Source organism: Hyla sarda, unplaced genomic scaffold (assembly GCF_029499605.1).
Source record: "Hyla sarda isolate aHylSar1 unplaced genomic scaffold, aHylSar1.hap1 scaffold_1472, whole genome shotgun sequence".
In the NCBI taxonomy this organism is placed as follows: domain Eukaryota; kingdom Metazoa; phylum Chordata; class Amphibia; order Anura; family Hylidae; genus Hyla; species Hyla sarda.
Window position 1 is genome coordinate 22,429 of NW_026608104.1, and position 16,796 is coordinate 39,224.

The following is a 16,796-nucleotide window of genomic DNA, read 5'->3' on the forward strand; positions in this document are numbered from 1 at the left end:
GGAAATGGGTTTAAAAGTGATTTCGGCGGAGAAATATATATATATATATATATATATATATATATATATATATATATGCGCACACACACACATAGATATAAACGTATTCTCCGTTGAGATATTGCAGCCGCTGCTGTGTCCAGGCCCAGGAGCCTTAGCACTGTGCTGTGATGTCACTCAATACCACTGACATCACTAGGTGTAAACAACATCTCTCCTTTGCTGTGTATGTGACTATGGAGCTGTTTGGTGATGTCGTCTATTACGGCCTTCATAGAAGCAACAGGAGATTGTTGCATCCATCTTGAACCCTCAGAACTACAGTGCTATGATGTCACTCACTTCCACAGGCCTTGCAGAGTGTAAACAACAACAACCCAGCTTTGTTGTGTATGTAACCAAAGGGATTTGTGATGTCACCTAGAACCTTCACAGCAGCGACAGCTTTATGAGGAGCATCAGCACTGCTCTGCCTGAGCAGAACCATCACCGCCATAGGTTGTCAAATAACCCGGATTTAACCCACACAGGTAAGTCCAATGGGGTGCAGGCATGTCCTCTATGCTTACAGCTTCCCGTGGGTGTTGGTTTGATACCGTTTGGGGACAGCCAAGGAGGCATCTGCAGGCAACAAAGGTAGGTGTGTGCTTGTGTGTGTGTTTCCTATGCAGATCCTAAGCCCAGTGTCACATGCAAGTAGGAGGAGTAAGAAGGGTTCCTGGCAAATCCGGGTTATGGATTGCATTTAAAAAGGCCCCGTGGGAGTGCAATGGGCCCCTGTCTTGCTGCTTAGCAATAATGGTATGGGTTTAGGTTCTGCTGTGTGTACTGGTGGTTGACTGCCCCCCAGCCCAGAGTGTGCATGGAAAATTGTCTGGCAGCCTCCCTGACAGCAAGCAGTGATAGTGCCCATGAAGGGGACCTTGTTGGGCCCGCCCCTTTCACGGTTATCGCTTCTCGGCCTTTTGGCTAAGATCAAGTGTAGTATCTGTTCTTATCAGTTTAATATCTGATACGTCCCCTATCTGGGGACCATATATTAAATGGATTTTTGAGAACGGGGGCCGATTTCGAAGCTTGCTTCCGTCGCCCTATGCATTGACCCGATATGGCAGTATCTTCGGGTACAGTGCACCACCCCCTTACAGGGTTAAAAAGAAAGATTCCTACTTTCATTGCTACCTGCTTGCTGGCTAGCCAGCTAGCCAGCCCTGTGGGCCTTGCTGCTGCTGCAGCCAATAAACAAAAGGTGGTGCTGCTGCTGCTTCTGCTGCTTCTGCTTCTGCTTGTGTCTGGCCCCTGTTGGAGCGTCCAGGCACAGGACTTCTGCTGCTGCTGACTAAATGGCCTCCTTAATTGGATCATTTGAGTAGCCAGCACACCTGTGCAGGTAGGGCATGACATGATAGGCAGCTGCCTTGATAGCGGGTGGGTGCTGAATGTTCCTAATTGACAAAATAAGATTAATGCTTATGAAGAAATATAAAATCTCATCCCTTCCCCAATATCGCGCCACACCCCTACCCCTTAATTCCCTGGTTGAACGTGATGGACATATGTCTTTTTTCGACCGTACTAACTATGTAACTATGTAACATAACATGGGGGGGGGGGGGGTCTCCTGGCTGTTCACACAGGTGTGTCATTGCTGTACATTGACCATGCATTGCTTCTGTGGTATTGCAAAGGCAAAGACAAATGCTTCCAGCCATCCATTGCACTAATGGATTGGTCATCAGCTGGCTGTCTATGTCCCGCATCAATATAGACCAAAGTACAGAGGGTTAGGCTATGCTATTGTGCACCTACCTGATGCATCAGAAGGTGCGAGGCCCTTGCTAAATTCTGTGCACAGACTTTGAGATCTATGCTTTAGACTGTATCTAAACCTGCTCCAACATGGACTGACATTCTGGCCTACTTTCAGCCGATGCGACTTGTCTGTCGCTGAACAGTCGCTTTTTATGTATTCAGCACCTATGTATAATGTTGTAAAAATGCTCTAGAAGCTAAAGTCGCAGAAATGTCACACATATTTGGCCTGCAACTTTCTGTGCGACAAATTCAGACAGGAAAAATCAGTATAAATCCTTAGAAAATTATCCCCCAGTGTCTCCATCTGCTGGCGGTATTGAATAAGCATTGCTGCACTGATGGGGTATGCATTAGACGAAAAAAAAGAAGAAAAAGAAGAATAATACGCCCAGAAAAGAGGCGAAAAGGAGAAAAACGTAAAAAAACGTGAAAAAAAAGTAAGAGGAAGAGAAGGGAAAAAAAGGTGGAAATGGGTTTAAAAGTGATTTCGGCGGAGAAATATATATATATATATATATATATATATATATATATATATATGCGCACACACACACATAGATATAAACGTATTCTCCGTTGAGATATTGCAGCCGCTGCTGTGTCCAGGCCCAGGAGCCTTAGCACTGTGCTGTGATGTCACTCAATACCACTGACATCACTAGGTGTAAACAACATCTCTCCTTTGCTGTGTATGTGACTATGGAGCTGTTTGGTGATGTCGTCTATTACGGCCTTCATAGAAGCAACAGGAGATTGTTGCATCCATCTTGAACCCTCAGAACTACAGTGCTATGATGTCACTCACTTCCACAGGCCTTGCAGAGTGTAAACAACAACAACCCAGCTTTGTTGTGTATGTAACCAAAGGGATTTGTGATGTCACCTAGAACCTTCACAGCAGCGACAGCTTTATGAGGAGCATCAGCACTGCTCTGCCTGAGCAGAACCATCACCGCCATAGGTTGTCAAATAACCCGGATTTAACCCACACAGGTAAGTCCAATGGGGTGCAGGCATGTCCTCTATGCTTACAGCTTCCCGTGGGTGTTGGTTTGATACCGTTTGGGGACAGCCAAGGAGGCATCTGCAGGCAACAAAGGTAGGTGTGTGCTTGTGTGTGTGTTTCCTATGCAGATCCTAAGCCCAGTGTCACATGCAAGTAGGAGGAGTAAGAAGGGTTCCTGGCAAATCCGGGTTATGGATTGCATTTAAAAAGGCCCCGTGGGAGTGCAATGGGCCCCTGTCTTGCTGCTTAGCAATAATGGTATGGGTTTAGGTTCTGCTGTGTGTACTGGTGGTTGACTGCCCCCCAGCCCAGAGTGTGCATGGAAAATTGTCTGGCAGCCTCCCTGACAGCAAGCAGTGATAGTGCCCATGAAGGGGACCTTGTTGGGCCCGCCCCTTTCACGGTTATCGCTTCTCGGCCTTTTGGCTAAGATCAAGTGTAGTATCTGTTCTTATCAGTTTAATATCTGATACGTCCCCTATCTGGGGACCATATATTAAATGGATTTTTGAGAACGGGGGCCGATTTCGAAGCTTGCTTCCGTCGCCCTATGCATTGACCCGATATGGCAGTATCTTCGGGTACAGTGCACCACCCCCTTACAGGGTTAAAAAGAAAGATTCCTACTTTCATTGCTACCTGCTTGCTGGCTAGCCAGCTAGCCAGCCCTGTGGGCCTTGCTGCTGCTGCAGCCAATAAACAAAAGGTGGTGCTGCTGCTGCTTCTGCTGCTTCTGCTTCTGCTTGTGTCTGGCCCCTGTTGGAGCGTCCAGGCACAGGACTTCTGCTGCTGCTGACTAAATGGCCTCCTTAATTGGATCATTTGAGTAGCCAGCACACCTGTGCAGGTAGGGCATGACATGATAGGCAGCTGCCTTGATAGCGGGTGGGTGCTGAATGTTCCTAATTGACAAAATAAGATTAATGCTTATGAAGAAATATAAAATCTCATCCCTTCCCCAATATCGCGCCACACCCCTACCCCTTAATTCCCTGGTTGAACGTGATGGACATATGTCTTTTTTCGACCGTACTAACTATGTAACTATGTAACATAACATGGGGGGGGGGGGGGGGTCTCCTGGCTGTTCACACAGGTGTGTCATTGCTGTACATTGACCATGCATTGCTTCTGTGGTATTGCAAAGGCAAAGACAAATGCTTCCAGCCATCCATTGCACTAATGGATTGGTCATCAGCTGGCTGTCTATGTCCCGCATCAATATAGACCAAAGTACAGAGGGTTAGGCTATGCTATTGTGCACCTACCTGATGCATCAGAAGGTGCGAGGCCCTTGCTAAATTCTGTGCACAGACTTTGAGATCTATGCTTTAGACTGTATCTAAACCTGCTCCAACATGGACTGACATTCTGGCCTACTTTCAGCCGATGCGACTTGTCTGTCGCTGAACAGTCGCTTTTTATGTATTCAGCACCTATGTATAATGTTGTAAAAATGCTCTAGAAGCTAAAGTCGCAGAAATATCACACATATTTGGCCTGCAACTTTCTGTGCGACAAATTCAGACAGGAAAAATCAGTATAAATCCTTAGAAAATTATCCCCCAGTGTCTCCATCTGCTGGCGGTATTGAATAAGCATTGCTGCACTGATGGGGTATGCATTAGACGAAAAAAAAGAAGAAAAAGAAGAATAATACGCCCAGAAAAGAGGCGAAAAGGAGAAAAACGTAAAAAAACGTGAAAAAAAAGTAAGAGGAAGAGAAGGGAAAAAAAGGTGGAAATGGGTTTAAAAGTGATTTCGGCGGAGAAATATATATATATATATATATATATATATATATATATATATGCGCACACACACACATAGATATAAACGTATTCTCCGTTGAGATATTGCAGCCGCTGCTGTGTCCAGGCCCAGGAGCCTTAGCACTGTGCTGTGATGTCACTCAATACCACTGACATCACTAGGTGTAAACAACATCTCTCCTTTGCTGTGTATGTGACTATGGAGCTGTTTGGTGATGTCGTCTATTACGGCCTTCATAGAAGCAACAGGAGATTGTTGCATCCATCTTGAACCCTCAGAACTACAGTGCTATGATGTCACTCACTTCCACAGGCCTTGCAGAGTGTAAACAACAACAACCCAGCTTTGTTGTGTATGTAACCAAAGGGATTTGTGATGTCACCTAGAACCTTCACAGCAGCGACAGCTTTATGAGGAGCATCAGCACTGCTCTGCCTGAGCAGAACCATCACCGCCATAGGTTGTCAAATAACCCGGATTTAACCCACACAGGTAAGTCCAATGGGGTGCAGGCATGTCCTCTATGCTTACAGCTTCCCGTGGGTGTTGGTTTGATACCGTTTGGGGACAGCCAAGGAGGCATCTGCAGGCAACAAAGGTAGGTGTGTGCTTGTGTGTGTGTTTCCTATGCAGATCCTAAGCCCAGTGTCACATGCAAGTAGGAGGAGTAAGAAGGGTTCCTGGCAAATCCGGGTTATGGATTGCATTTAAAAAGGCCCCGTGGGAGTGCAATGGGCCCCTGTCTTGCTGCTTAGCAATAATGGTATGGGTTTAGGTTCTGCTGTGTGTACTGGTGGTTGACTGCCCCCCAGCCCAGAGTGTGCATGGAAAATTGTCTGGCAGCCTCCCTGACAGCAAGCAGTGATAGTGCCCATGAAGGGGACCTTGTTGGGCCCGCCCCTTTCACGGTTATCGCTTCTCGGCCTTTTGGCTAAGATCAAGTGTAGTATCTGTTCTTATCAGTTTAATATCTGATACGTCCCCTATCTGGGGACCATATATTAAATGGATTTTTGAGAACGGGGGCCGATTTCGAAGCTTGCTTCCGTCGCCCTATGCATTGACCCGATATGGCAGTATCTTCGGGTACAGTGCACCACCCCCTTACAGGGTTAAAAAGAAAGATTCCTACTTTCATTGCTACCTGCTTGCTGGCTAGCCAGCTAGCCAGCCCTGTGGGCCTTGCTGCTGCTGCAGCCAATAAACAAAAGGTGGTGCTGCTGCTGCTTCTGCTGCTTCTGCTTCTGCTTGTGTCTGGCCCCTGTTGGAGCGTCCAGGCACAGGACTTCTGCTGCTGCTGACTAAATGGCCTCCTTAATTGGATCATTTGAGTAGCCAGCACACCTGTGCAGGTAGGGCATGACATGATAGGCAGCTGCCTTGATAGCGGGTGGGTGCTGAATGTTCCTAATTGACAAAATAAGATTAATGCTTATGAAGAAATATAAAATCTCATCCCTTCCCCAATATCGCGCCACACCCCTACCCCTTAATTCCCTGGTTGAACGTGATGGACATATGTCTTTTTTCGACCGTACTAACTATGTAACTATGTAACATAACATGGGGGGGGGGGTCTCCTGGCTGTTCACACAGGTGTGTCATTGCTGTACATTGACCATGCATTGCTTCTGTGGTATTGCAAAGGCAAAGACAAATGCTTCCAGCCATCCATTGCACTAATGGATTGGTCATCAGCTGGCTGTCTATGTCCCGCATCAATATAGACCAAAGTACAGAGGGTTAGGCTATGCTATTGTGCACCTACCTGATGCATCAGAAGGTGCGAGGCCCTTGCTAAATTCTGTGCACAGACTTTGAGATCTATGCTTTAGACTGTATCTAAACCTGCTCCAACATGGACTGACATTCTGGCCTACTTTCAGCCGATGCGACTTGTCTGTCGCTGAACAGTCGCTTTTTATGTATTCAGCACCTATGTATAATGTTGTAAAAATGCTCTAGAAGCTAAAGTCGCAGAAATGTCACACATATTTGGCCTGCAACTTTCTGTGCGACAAATTCAGACAGGAAAAATCAGTATAAATCCTTAGAAAATTATCCCCCAGTGTCTCCATCTGCTGGCGGTATTGAATAAGCATTGCTGCACTGATGGGGTATGCATTAGACGAAAAAAAAGAAGAAAAAGAAGAATAATACGCCCAGAAAAGAGGCGAAAAGGAGAAAAACGTAAAAAAACGTGAAAAAAAAGTAAGAGGAAGAGAAGGGAAAAAAAGGTGGAAATGGGTTTAAAAGTGATTTCGGCGGAGAAATATATATATATATATATATATATATATATATATATATATATATATATGCGCACACACACACATAGATATAAACGTATTCTCCGTTGAGATATTGCAGCCGCTGCTGTGTCCAGGCCCAGGAGCCTTAGCACTGTGCTGTGATGTCACTCAATACCACTGACATCACTAGGTGTAAACAACATCTCTCCTTTGCTGTGTATGTGACTATGGAGCTGTTTGGTGATGTCGTCTATTACGGCCTTCATAGAAGCAACAGGAGATTGTTGCATCCATCTTGAACCCTCAGAACTACAGTGCTATGATGTCACTCACTTCCACAGGCCTTGCAGAGTGTAAACAACAACAACCCAGCTTTGTTGTGTATGTAACCAAAGGGATTTGTGATGTCACCTAGAACCTTCACAGCAGCGACAGCTTTATGAGGAGCATCAGCACTGCTCTGCCTGAGCAGAACCATCACCGCCATAGGTTGTCAAATAACCCGGATTTAACCCACACAGGTAAGTCCAATGGGGTGCAGGCATGTCCTCTATGCTTACAGCTTCCCGTGGGTGTTGGTTTGATACCGTTTGGGGACAGCCAAGGAGGCATCTGCAGGCAACAAAGGTAGGTGTGTGCTTGTGTGTGTGTTTCCTATGCAGATCCTAAGCCCAGTGTCACATGCAAGTAGGAGGAGTAAGAAGGGTTCCTGGCAAATCCGGGTTATGGATTGCATTTAAAAAGGCCCCGTGGGAGTGCAATGGGCCCCTGTCTTGCTGCTTAGCAATAATGGTATGGGTTTAGGTTCTGCTGTGTGTACTGGTGGTTGACTGCCCCCCAGCCCAGAGTGTGCATGGAAAATTGTCTGGCAGCCTCCCTGACAGCAAGCAGTGATAGTGCCCATGAAGGGGACCTTGTTGGGCCCGCCCCTTTCACGGTTATCGCTTCTCGGCCTTTTGGCTAAGATCAAGTGTAGTATCTGTTCTTATCAGTTTAATATCTGATACGTCCCCTATCTGGGGACCATATATTAAATGGATTTTTGAGAACGGGGGCCGATTTCGAAGCTTGCTTCCGTCGCCCTATGCATTGACCCGATATGGCAGTATCTTCGGGTACAGTGCACCACCCCCTTACAGGGTTAAAAAGAAAGATTCCTACTTTCATTGCTACCTGCTTGCTGGCTAGCCAGCTAGCCAGCCCTGTGGGCCTTGCTGCTGCTGCAGCCAATAAACAAAAGGTGGTGCTGCTGCTGCTTCTGCTGCTTCTGCTTCTGCTTGTGTCTGGCCCCTGTTGGAGCGTCCAGGCACAGGACTTCTGCTGCTGCTGACTAAATGGCCTCCTTAATTGGATCATTTGAGTAGCCAGCACACCTGTGCAGGTAGGGCATGACATGATAGGCAGCTGCCTTGATAGCGGGTGGGTGCTGAATGTTCCTAATTGACAAAATAAGATTAATGCTTATGAAGAAATATAAAATCTCATCCCTTCCCCAATATCGCGCCACACCCCTACCCCTTAATTCCCTGGTTGAACGTGATGGACATATGTCTTTTTTCGACCGTACTAACTATGTAACTATGTAACATAACATGGGGGGGGGGGGGTCTCCTGGCTGTTCACACAGGTGTGTCATTGCTGTACATTGACCATGCATTGCTTCTGTGGTATTGCAAAGGCAAAGACAAATGCTTCCAGCCATCCATTGCACTAATGGATTGGTCATCAGCTGGCTGTCTATGTCCCGCATCAATATAGACCAAAGTACAGAGGGTTAGGCTATGCTATTGTGCACCTACCTGATGCATCAGAAGGTGCGAGGCCCTTGCTAAATTCTGTGCACAGACTTTGAGATCTATGCTTTAGACTGTATCTAAACCTGCTCCAACATGGACTGACATTCTGGCCTACTTTCAGCCGATGCGACTTGTCTGTCGCTGAACAGTCGCTTTTTATGTATTCAGCACCTATGTATAATGTTGTAAAAATGCTCTAGAAGCTAAAGTCGCAGAAATGTCACACATATTTGGCCTGCAACTTTCTGTGCGACAAATTCAGACAGGAAAAATCAGTATAAATCCTTAGAAAATTATCCCCCAGTGTCTCCATCTGCTGGCGGTATTGAATAAGCATTGCTGCACTGATGGGGTATGCATTAGACGAAAAAAAAGAAGAAAAAGAAGAATAATACGCCCAGAAAAGAGGCGAAAAGGAGAAAAACGTAAAAAAACGTGAAAAAAAAGTAAGAGGAAGAGAAGGGAAAAAAAGGTGGAAATGGGTTTAAAAGTGATTTCGGCGGAGAAATATATATATATATATATATATATATATATATATATATATGCGCACACACACACATAGATATAAACGTATTCTCCGTTGAGATATTGCAGCCGCTGCTGTGTCCAGGCCCAGGAGCCTTAGCACTGTGCTGTGATGTCACTCAATACCACTGACATCACTAGGTGTAAACAACATCTCTCCTTTGCTGTGTATGTGACTATGGAGCTGTTTGGTGATGTCGTCTATTATGGCCTTCATAGAAGCAACAGGAGATTGTTGCATCCATCTTGAACCCTCAGAACTACAGTGCTATGATGTCACTCACTTCCACAGGCCTTGCAGAGTGTAAACAACAACAACCCAGCTTTGTTGTGTATGTAACCAAAGGGATTTGTGATGTCACCTAGAACCTTCACAGCAGCGACAGCTTTATGAGGAGCATCAGCACTGCTCTGCCTGAGCAGAACCATCACCGCCATAGGTTGTCAAATAACCCGGATTTAACCCACACAGGTAAGTCCAATGGGGTGCAGGCATGTCCTCTATGCTTACAGCTTCCCGTGGGTGTTGGTTTGATACCGTTTGGGGACAGCCAAGGAGGCATCTGCAGGCAACAAAGGTAGGTGTGTGCTTGTGTGTGTGTTTCCTATGCAGATCCTAAGCCCAGTGTCACATGCAAGTAGGAGGAGTAAGAAGGGTTCCTGGCAAATCCGGGTTATGGATTGCATTTAAAAAGGCCCCGTGGGAGTGCAATGGGCCCCTGTCTTGCTGCTTAGCAATAATGGTATGGGTTTAGGTTCTGCTGTGTGTACTGGTGGTTGACTGCCCCCCAGCCCAGAGTGTGCATGGAAAATTGTCTGGCAGCCTCCCTGACAGCAAGCAGTGATAGTGCCCATGAAGGGGACCTTGTTGGGCCCGCCCCTTTCACGGTTATCGCTTCTCGGCCTTTTGGCTAAGATCAAGTGTAGTATCTGTTCTTATCAGTTTAATATCTGATACGTCCCCTATCTGGGGACCATATATTAAATGGATTTTTGAGAACGGGGGCCGATTTCGAAGCTTGCTTCCGTCGCCCTATGCATTGACCCGATATGGCAGTATCTTCGGGTACAGTGCACCACCCCCTTACAGGGTTAAAAAGAAAGATTCCTACTTTCATTGCTACCTGCTTGCTGGCTAGCCAGCTAGCCAGCCCTGTGGGCCTTGCTGCTGCTGCAGCCAATAAACAAAAGGTGGTGCTGCTGCTGCTTCTGCTGCTTCTGCTTCTGCTTGTGTCTGGCCCCTGTTGGAGCGTCCAGGCACAGGACTTCTGCTGCTGCTGACTAAATGGCCTCCTTAATTGGATCATTTGAGTAGCCAGCACACCTGTGCAGGTAGGGCATGACATGATAGGCAGCTGCCTTGATAGCGGGTGGGTGCTGAATGTTCCTAATTGACAAAATAAGATTAATGCTTATGAAGAAATATAAAATCTCATCCCTTCCCCAATATCGCGCCACACCCCTACCCCTTAATTCCCTGGTTGAACGTGATGGACATATGTCTTTTTTCGACCGTACTAACTATGTAACTATGTAACATAACATGGGGGGGGGGGGGGTCTCCTGGCTGTTCACACAGGTGTGTCATTGCTGTACATTGACCATGCATTGCTTCTGTGGTATTGCAAAGGCAAAGACAAATGCTTCCAGCCATCCATTGCACTAATGGATTGGTCATCAGCTGGCTGTCTATGTCCCGCATCAATATAGACCAAAGTACAGAGGGTTAGGCTATGCTATTGTGCACCTACCTGATGCATCAGAAGGTGCGAGGCCCTTGCTAAATTCTGTGCACAGACTTTGAGATCTATGCTTTAGACTGTATCTAAACCTGCTCCAACATGGACTGACATTCTGGCCTACTTTCAGCCGATGCGACTTGTCTGTCGCTGAACAGTCGCTTTTTATGTATTCAGCACCTATGTATAATGTTGTAAAAATGCTCTAGAAGCTAAAGTCGCAGAAATGTCACACATATTTGGCCTGCAACTTTCTGTGCGACAAATTCAGACAGGAAAAATCAGTATAAATCCTTAGAAAATTATCCCCCAGTGTCTCCATCTGCTGGCGGTATTGAATAAGCATTGCTGCACTGATGGGGTATGCATTAGACGAAAAAAAAGAAGAAAAAGAAGAATAATACGCCCAGAAAAGAGGCGAAAAGGAGAAAAACGTAAAAAAACGTGAAAAAAAAGTAAGAGGAAGAGAAGGGAAAAAAAGGTGGAAATGGGTTTAAAAGTGATTTCGGCGGAGAAATATATATATATATATATATATATATATATATATATATATGCGCACACACACACATAGATATAAACGTATTCTCCGTTGAGATATTGCAGCCGCTGCTGTGTCCAGGCCCAGGAGCCTTAGCACTGTGCTGTGATGTCACTCAATACCACTGACATCACTAGGTGTAAACAACATCTCTCCTTTGCTGTGTATGTGACTATGGAGCTGTTTGGTGATGTCGTCTATTACGGCCTTCATAGAAGCAACAGGAGATTGTTGCATCCATCTTGAACCCTCAGAACTACAGTGCTATGATGTCACTCACTTCCACAGGCCTTGCAGAGTGTAAACAACAACAACCCAGCTTTGTTGTGTATGTAACCAAAGGGATTTGTGATGTCACCTAGAACCTTCACAGCAGCGACAGCTTTATGAGGAGCATCAGCACTGCTCTGCCTGAGCAGAACCATCACTGCCATAGGTTGTCAAATAACCCGGATTTAACCCACACAGGTAAGTCCAATGGGGTGCAGGCATGTCCTCTATGCTTACAGCTTCCCGTGGGTGTTGGTTTGATACCGTTTGGGGACAGCCAAGGAGGCATCTGCAGGCAACAAAGGTAGGTGTGTGCTTGTGTGTGTGTTTCCTATGCAGATCCTAAGCCCAGTGTCACATGCAAGTAGGAGGAGTAAGAAGGGTTCCTGGCAAATCCGGGTTATGGATTGCATTTAAAAAGGCCCCGTGGGAGTGCAATGGGCCCCTGTCTTGCTGCTTAGCAATAATGGTATGGGTTTAGGTTCTGCTGTGTGTACTGGTGGTTGACTGCCCCCCAGCCCAGAGTGTGCATGGAAAATTGTCTGGCAGCCTCCCTGACAGCAAGCAGTGATAGTGCCCATGAAGGGGACCTTGTTGGGCCCGCCCCTTTCACGGTTATCGCTTCTCGGCCTTTTGGCTAAGATCAAGTGTAGTATCTGTTCTTATCAGTTTAATATCTGATACGTCCCCTATCTGGGGACCATATATTAAATGGATTTTTGAGAACGGGGGCCGATTTCGAAGCTTGCTTCCGTCGCCCTATGCATTGACCCGATATGGCAGTATCTTCGGGTACAGTGCACCACCCCCTTACAGGGTTAAAAAGAAAGATTCCTACTTTCATTGCTACCTGCTTGCTGGCTAGCCAGCTAGCCAGCCCTGTGGGCCTTGCTGCTGCTGCAGCCAATAAACAAAAGGTGGTGCTGCTGCTGCTTCTGCTTCTGCTTGTGTCTGGCCCCTGTTGGAGCGTCCAGGCACAGGACTTCTGCTGCTGCTGACTAAATGGCCTCCTTAATTGGATCATTTGAGTAGCCAGCACACCTGTGCAGGTAGGGCATGACATGATAGGCAGCTGCCTTGATAGCGGGTGGGTGCTGAATGTTCCTAATTGACAAAATAAGATTAATGCTTATGAAGAAATATAAAATCTCATCCCTTCCCCAATATCGCGCCACACCCCTACCCCTTAATTCCCTGGTTGAACGTGATGGACATATGTCTTTTTTCGACCGTACTAACTATGTAACTATGTAACATAACATGGGGGGGGGGGGTCTCCTGGCTGTTCACACAGGTGTGTCATTGCTGTACATTGACCATGCATTGCTTCTGTGGTATTGCAAAGGCAAAGACAAATGCTTCCAGCCATCCATTGCACTAATGGATTGGTCATCAGCTGGCTGTCTATGTCCCGCATCAATATAGACCAAAGTACAGAGGGTTAGGCTATGCTATTGTGCACCTACCTGATGCATCAGAAGGTGCGAGGCCCTTGCTAAATTCTGTGCACAGACTTTGAGATCTATGCTTTAGACTGTATCTAAACCTGCTCCAACATGGACTGACATTCTGGCCTACTTTCAGCCGATGCGACTTGTCTGTCGCTGAACAGTCGCTTTTTATGTATTCAGCACCTATGTATAATGTTGTAAAAATGCTCTAGAAGCTAAAGTCGCAGAAATGTCACACATATTTGGCCTGCAACTTTCTGTGCGACAAATTCAGACAGGAAAAATCAGTATAAATCCTTAGAAAATTATCCCCCAGTGTCTCCATCTGCTGGCGGTATTGAATAAGCATTGCTGCACTGATGGGGTATGCATTAGACGAAAAAAAAGAAGAAAAAGAAGAATAATACGCCCAGAAAAGAGGCGAAAAGGAGAAAAACGTAAAAAAACGTGAAAAAAAAGTAAGAGGAAGAGAAGGGAAAAAAAGGTGGAAATGGGTTTAAAAGTGATTTCGGCGGAGAAATATATATATATATATATATATATATATATATATATATATATATATATGCGCACACACACACATAGATATAAACGTATTCTCCGTTGAGATATTGCAGCCGCTGCTGTGTCCAGGCCCAGGAGCCTTAGCACTGTGCTGTGATGTCACTCAATACCACTGACATCACTAGGTGTAAACAACATCTCTCCTTTGCTGTGTATGTGACTATGGAGCTGTTTGGTGATGTCGTCTATTACGGCCTTCATAGAAGCAACAGGAGATTGTTGCATCCATCTTGAACCCTCAGAACTACAGTGCTATGATGTCACTCACTTCCACAGGCCTTGCAGAGTGTAAACAACAACAACCCAGCTTTGTTGTGTATGTAACCAAAGGGATTTGTGATGTCACCTAGAACCTTCACAGCAGCGACAGCTTTATGAGGAGCATCAGCACTGCTCTGCCTGAGCAGAACCATCACCGCCATAGGTTGTCAAATAACCCGGATTTAACCCACACAGGTAAGTCCAATGGGGTGCAGGCATGTCCTCTATGCTTACAGCTTCCCGTGGGTGTTGGTTTGATACCGTTTGGGGACAGCCAAGGAGGCATCTGCAGGCAACAAAGGTAGGTGTGTGCTTGTGTGTGTGTTTCCTATGCAGATCCTAAGCCCAGTGTCACATGCAAGTAGGAGGAGTAAGAAGGGTTCCTGGCAAATCCGGGTTATGGATTGCATTTAAAAAGGCCCCGTGGGAGTGCAATGGGCCCCTGTCTTGCTGCTTAGCAATAATGGTATGGGTTTAGGTTCTGCTGTGTGTACTGGTGGTTGACTGCCCCCCAGCCCAGAGTGTGCATGGAAAATTGTCTGGCAGCCTCCCTGACAGCAAGCAGTGATAGTGCCCATGAAGGGGACCTTGTTGGGCCCGCCCCTTTCACGGTTATCGCTTCTCGGCCTTTTGGCTAAGATCAAGTGTAGTATCTGTTCTTATCAGTTTTCATGCTGGTGGGGATGGGTGCTGCATGGAGGATGCAGGTGTACCAGGGCTTTCCGGGGCTGGTTCTGAGGAATCAGCTCGACGGCTGCCCCGATGTGACCTGTTCCCTCCGGGTCTCGCCATGAGGCTGAGAGGGTCTAGAGCCGAGGTACTTTTGTGCCTCGGGGAGTGGTGACCCCGAGGTGCCGAAACTCACTGGGAGAATAGACTCACTGGGTTGAAGCACGGGCACCATAATCTCTTCACCTTGTGGCACTCACCTCTTGATTCCCGGCCTTCTGGCTAGGATCAGAGAAATTTTTATAGATCCGGCCGGATGTCCGGGCAGTATATCTGCACACATTCACTTATTTATTTCTTTTTTGTCTCACTGTGTCACTTTTTGCGTGTTGTGTGTTCACAGGATTTGTCAGGATGCGGTTGCCCTTCTGGGTGTCCCTCCTGGCGGTCTAGGGGAGGTGTGTGTGGCCATTAGGTTCCGCACCTCCCTGCAAACACCCCGGGTACTCCTGCTTTGGCAGGGTACCTACCGTAATCGGCTCTGCGGGCAGATACCTTGGCTAGCGCCAAGGGGGATGCCGGGAGCATTTGTGGTCCCCTAGTAGCTTCGGCGAAAAGGGACATCGAACCTGGAACCTCGCAGGTACCTTTTGGTCCGGAGGCGAAGGGTAAGGTTTGTTGGGGGGCCTCTCTCCTATCGGAGAAGGGCTTGCGATAGACCGCATCCTTTGTGCACGTTTTTTTAGTGTAACACGTTTGCACTTTTTCTTGCACTTTGGGTGAATCGAAAGCACGTTCCTCGGCTTTAGATAAAAAAAAAAAAAAAATCTGTTCTTATCAGTTTAATATCTGATACGTCCCCTATCTGGGGACCATATATTAAATGGATTTTTGAGAACGGGGGCCGATTTCGAAGCTTGCTTCCGTCGCCCTATGCATTGACCCGATATGGCAGTATCTTCGGGTACAGTGCACCACCCCCTTACAGGGTTAAAAAGAAAGATTCCTACTTTCATTGCTACCTGCTTGCTGGCTAGCCAGCTAGCCAGCCCTGTGGGCCTTGCTGCTGCTGCAGCCAATAAACAAAAGGTGGTGCTGCTGCTGCTTCTGCTGCTTCTGCTTCTGCTTGTGTCTGGCCCCTGTTGGAGCGTCCAGGCACAGGACTTCTGCTGCTGCTGACTAAATGGCCTCCTTAATTGGATCATTTGAGTAGCCAGCACACCTGTGCAGGTAGGGCATGACATGATAGGCAGCTGCCTTGATAGCGGGTGGGTGCTGAATGTTCCTAATTGACAAAATAAGATTAATGCTTATGAAGAAATATAAAATCTCATCCCTTCCCCAATATCGCGCCACACCCCTACCCCTTAATTCCCTGGTTGAACGTGATGGACATATGTCTTTTTTCGACCGTACTAACTATGTAACTATGTAACATAACATGGGGGGGGGGGGTCTCCTGGCTGTTCACACAGGTGTGTCATTGCTGTACATTGACCATGCATTGCTTCTGTGGTATTGCAAAGGCAAAGACAAATGCTTCCAGCCATCCATTGCACTAATGGATTGGTCATCAGCTGGCTGTCTATGTCCCGCATCAATATAGACCAAAGTACAGAGGGTTAGGCTATGCTATTGTGCACCTACCTGATGCATCAGAAGGTGCGAGGCCCTTGCTAAATTCTGTGCACAGACTTTGAGATCTATGCTTTAGACTGTATCTAAACCTGCTCCAACATGGACTGACATTCTGGCCTACTTTCAGCCGATGCGACTTGTCTGTCGCTGAACAGTCGCTTTTTATGTATTCAGCACCTATGTATAATGTTGTAAAAATGCTCTAGAAGCTAAAGTCGCAGAAATGTCACACATATTTGGCCTGCAACTTTCTGTGCGACAAATTCAGACAGGAAAAGTCAGTATAAATCCTTAGAAAATTATCCCCAGTGTCTCCATCTGCTGGCGGTATTGAATAAGCATTGCTGCACTGATGGGGTATGCATTAGACGAAAAAAAAGAAGAAAAAGAAGAATAATACGCCCAGAAAAGAGGCGAAAAGGAGAAAAACGTAAAAAAACGTGAAAAAAAAGTAAGAGGAAGAGAAGGGAAAAAAAGGTGGAAATGGGTTTAA

At 46.5% G+C, this 16,796-nt stretch overlaps 7 non-coding genes and 1 pseudogene across 7 annotated transcripts; all 8 read left to right on the top strand.

The window, feature by feature from the left end:
• The first annotated feature begins 949 nt into the window (after nucleotides 1-949).
• Nucleotides 950-1,140, top strand: LOC130308256 (U2 spliceosomal RNA). The gene has a single exon (XR_008857245.1). It is a non-coding gene; the product is annotated as a U2 spliceosomal RNA (small nuclear RNA).
• A 2,087-nt stretch (nucleotides 1,141-3,227) lies between these two features.
• On the top strand, nucleotides 3,228-3,418 carry LOC130308257 (U2 spliceosomal RNA). The gene has a single exon (XR_008857246.1). It is a non-coding gene; the product is annotated as a U2 spliceosomal RNA (small nuclear RNA).
• A 2,087-nt stretch (nucleotides 3,419-5,505) lies between these two features.
• LOC130308258 (U2 spliceosomal RNA) lies at nucleotides 5,506-5,696 on the top strand. The gene has a single exon (XR_008857247.1). It is a non-coding gene; the product is annotated as a U2 spliceosomal RNA (small nuclear RNA).
• A 2,090-nt stretch (nucleotides 5,697-7,786) lies between these two features.
• On the top strand, nucleotides 7,787-7,977 carry LOC130308259 (U2 spliceosomal RNA). The gene has a single exon (XR_008857248.1). It is a non-coding gene; the product is annotated as a U2 spliceosomal RNA (small nuclear RNA).
• A 2,084-nt stretch (nucleotides 7,978-10,061) lies between these two features.
• On the top strand, nucleotides 10,062-10,252 carry LOC130308260 (U2 spliceosomal RNA). The gene has a single exon (XR_008857249.1). It is a non-coding gene; the product is annotated as a U2 spliceosomal RNA (small nuclear RNA).
• A 2,085-nt stretch (nucleotides 10,253-12,337) lies between these two features.
• On the top strand, nucleotides 12,338-12,528 carry LOC130308262 (U2 spliceosomal RNA). The gene has a single exon (XR_008857251.1). It is a non-coding gene; the product is annotated as a U2 spliceosomal RNA (small nuclear RNA).
• A 2,082-nt stretch (nucleotides 12,529-14,610) lies between these two features.
• On the top strand, nucleotides 14,611-14,770 carry LOC130308284 (U2 spliceosomal RNA; annotated as a pseudogene).
• Nucleotides 14,771-15,463: 693 nt separating this feature from the next.
• LOC130308281 (U2 spliceosomal RNA) lies at nucleotides 15,464-15,645 on the top strand. The gene has a single exon (XR_008857270.1). It is a non-coding gene; the product is annotated as a U2 spliceosomal RNA (small nuclear RNA).
• Nucleotides 15,646-16,796: the final 1,151 nt, after the last annotated feature.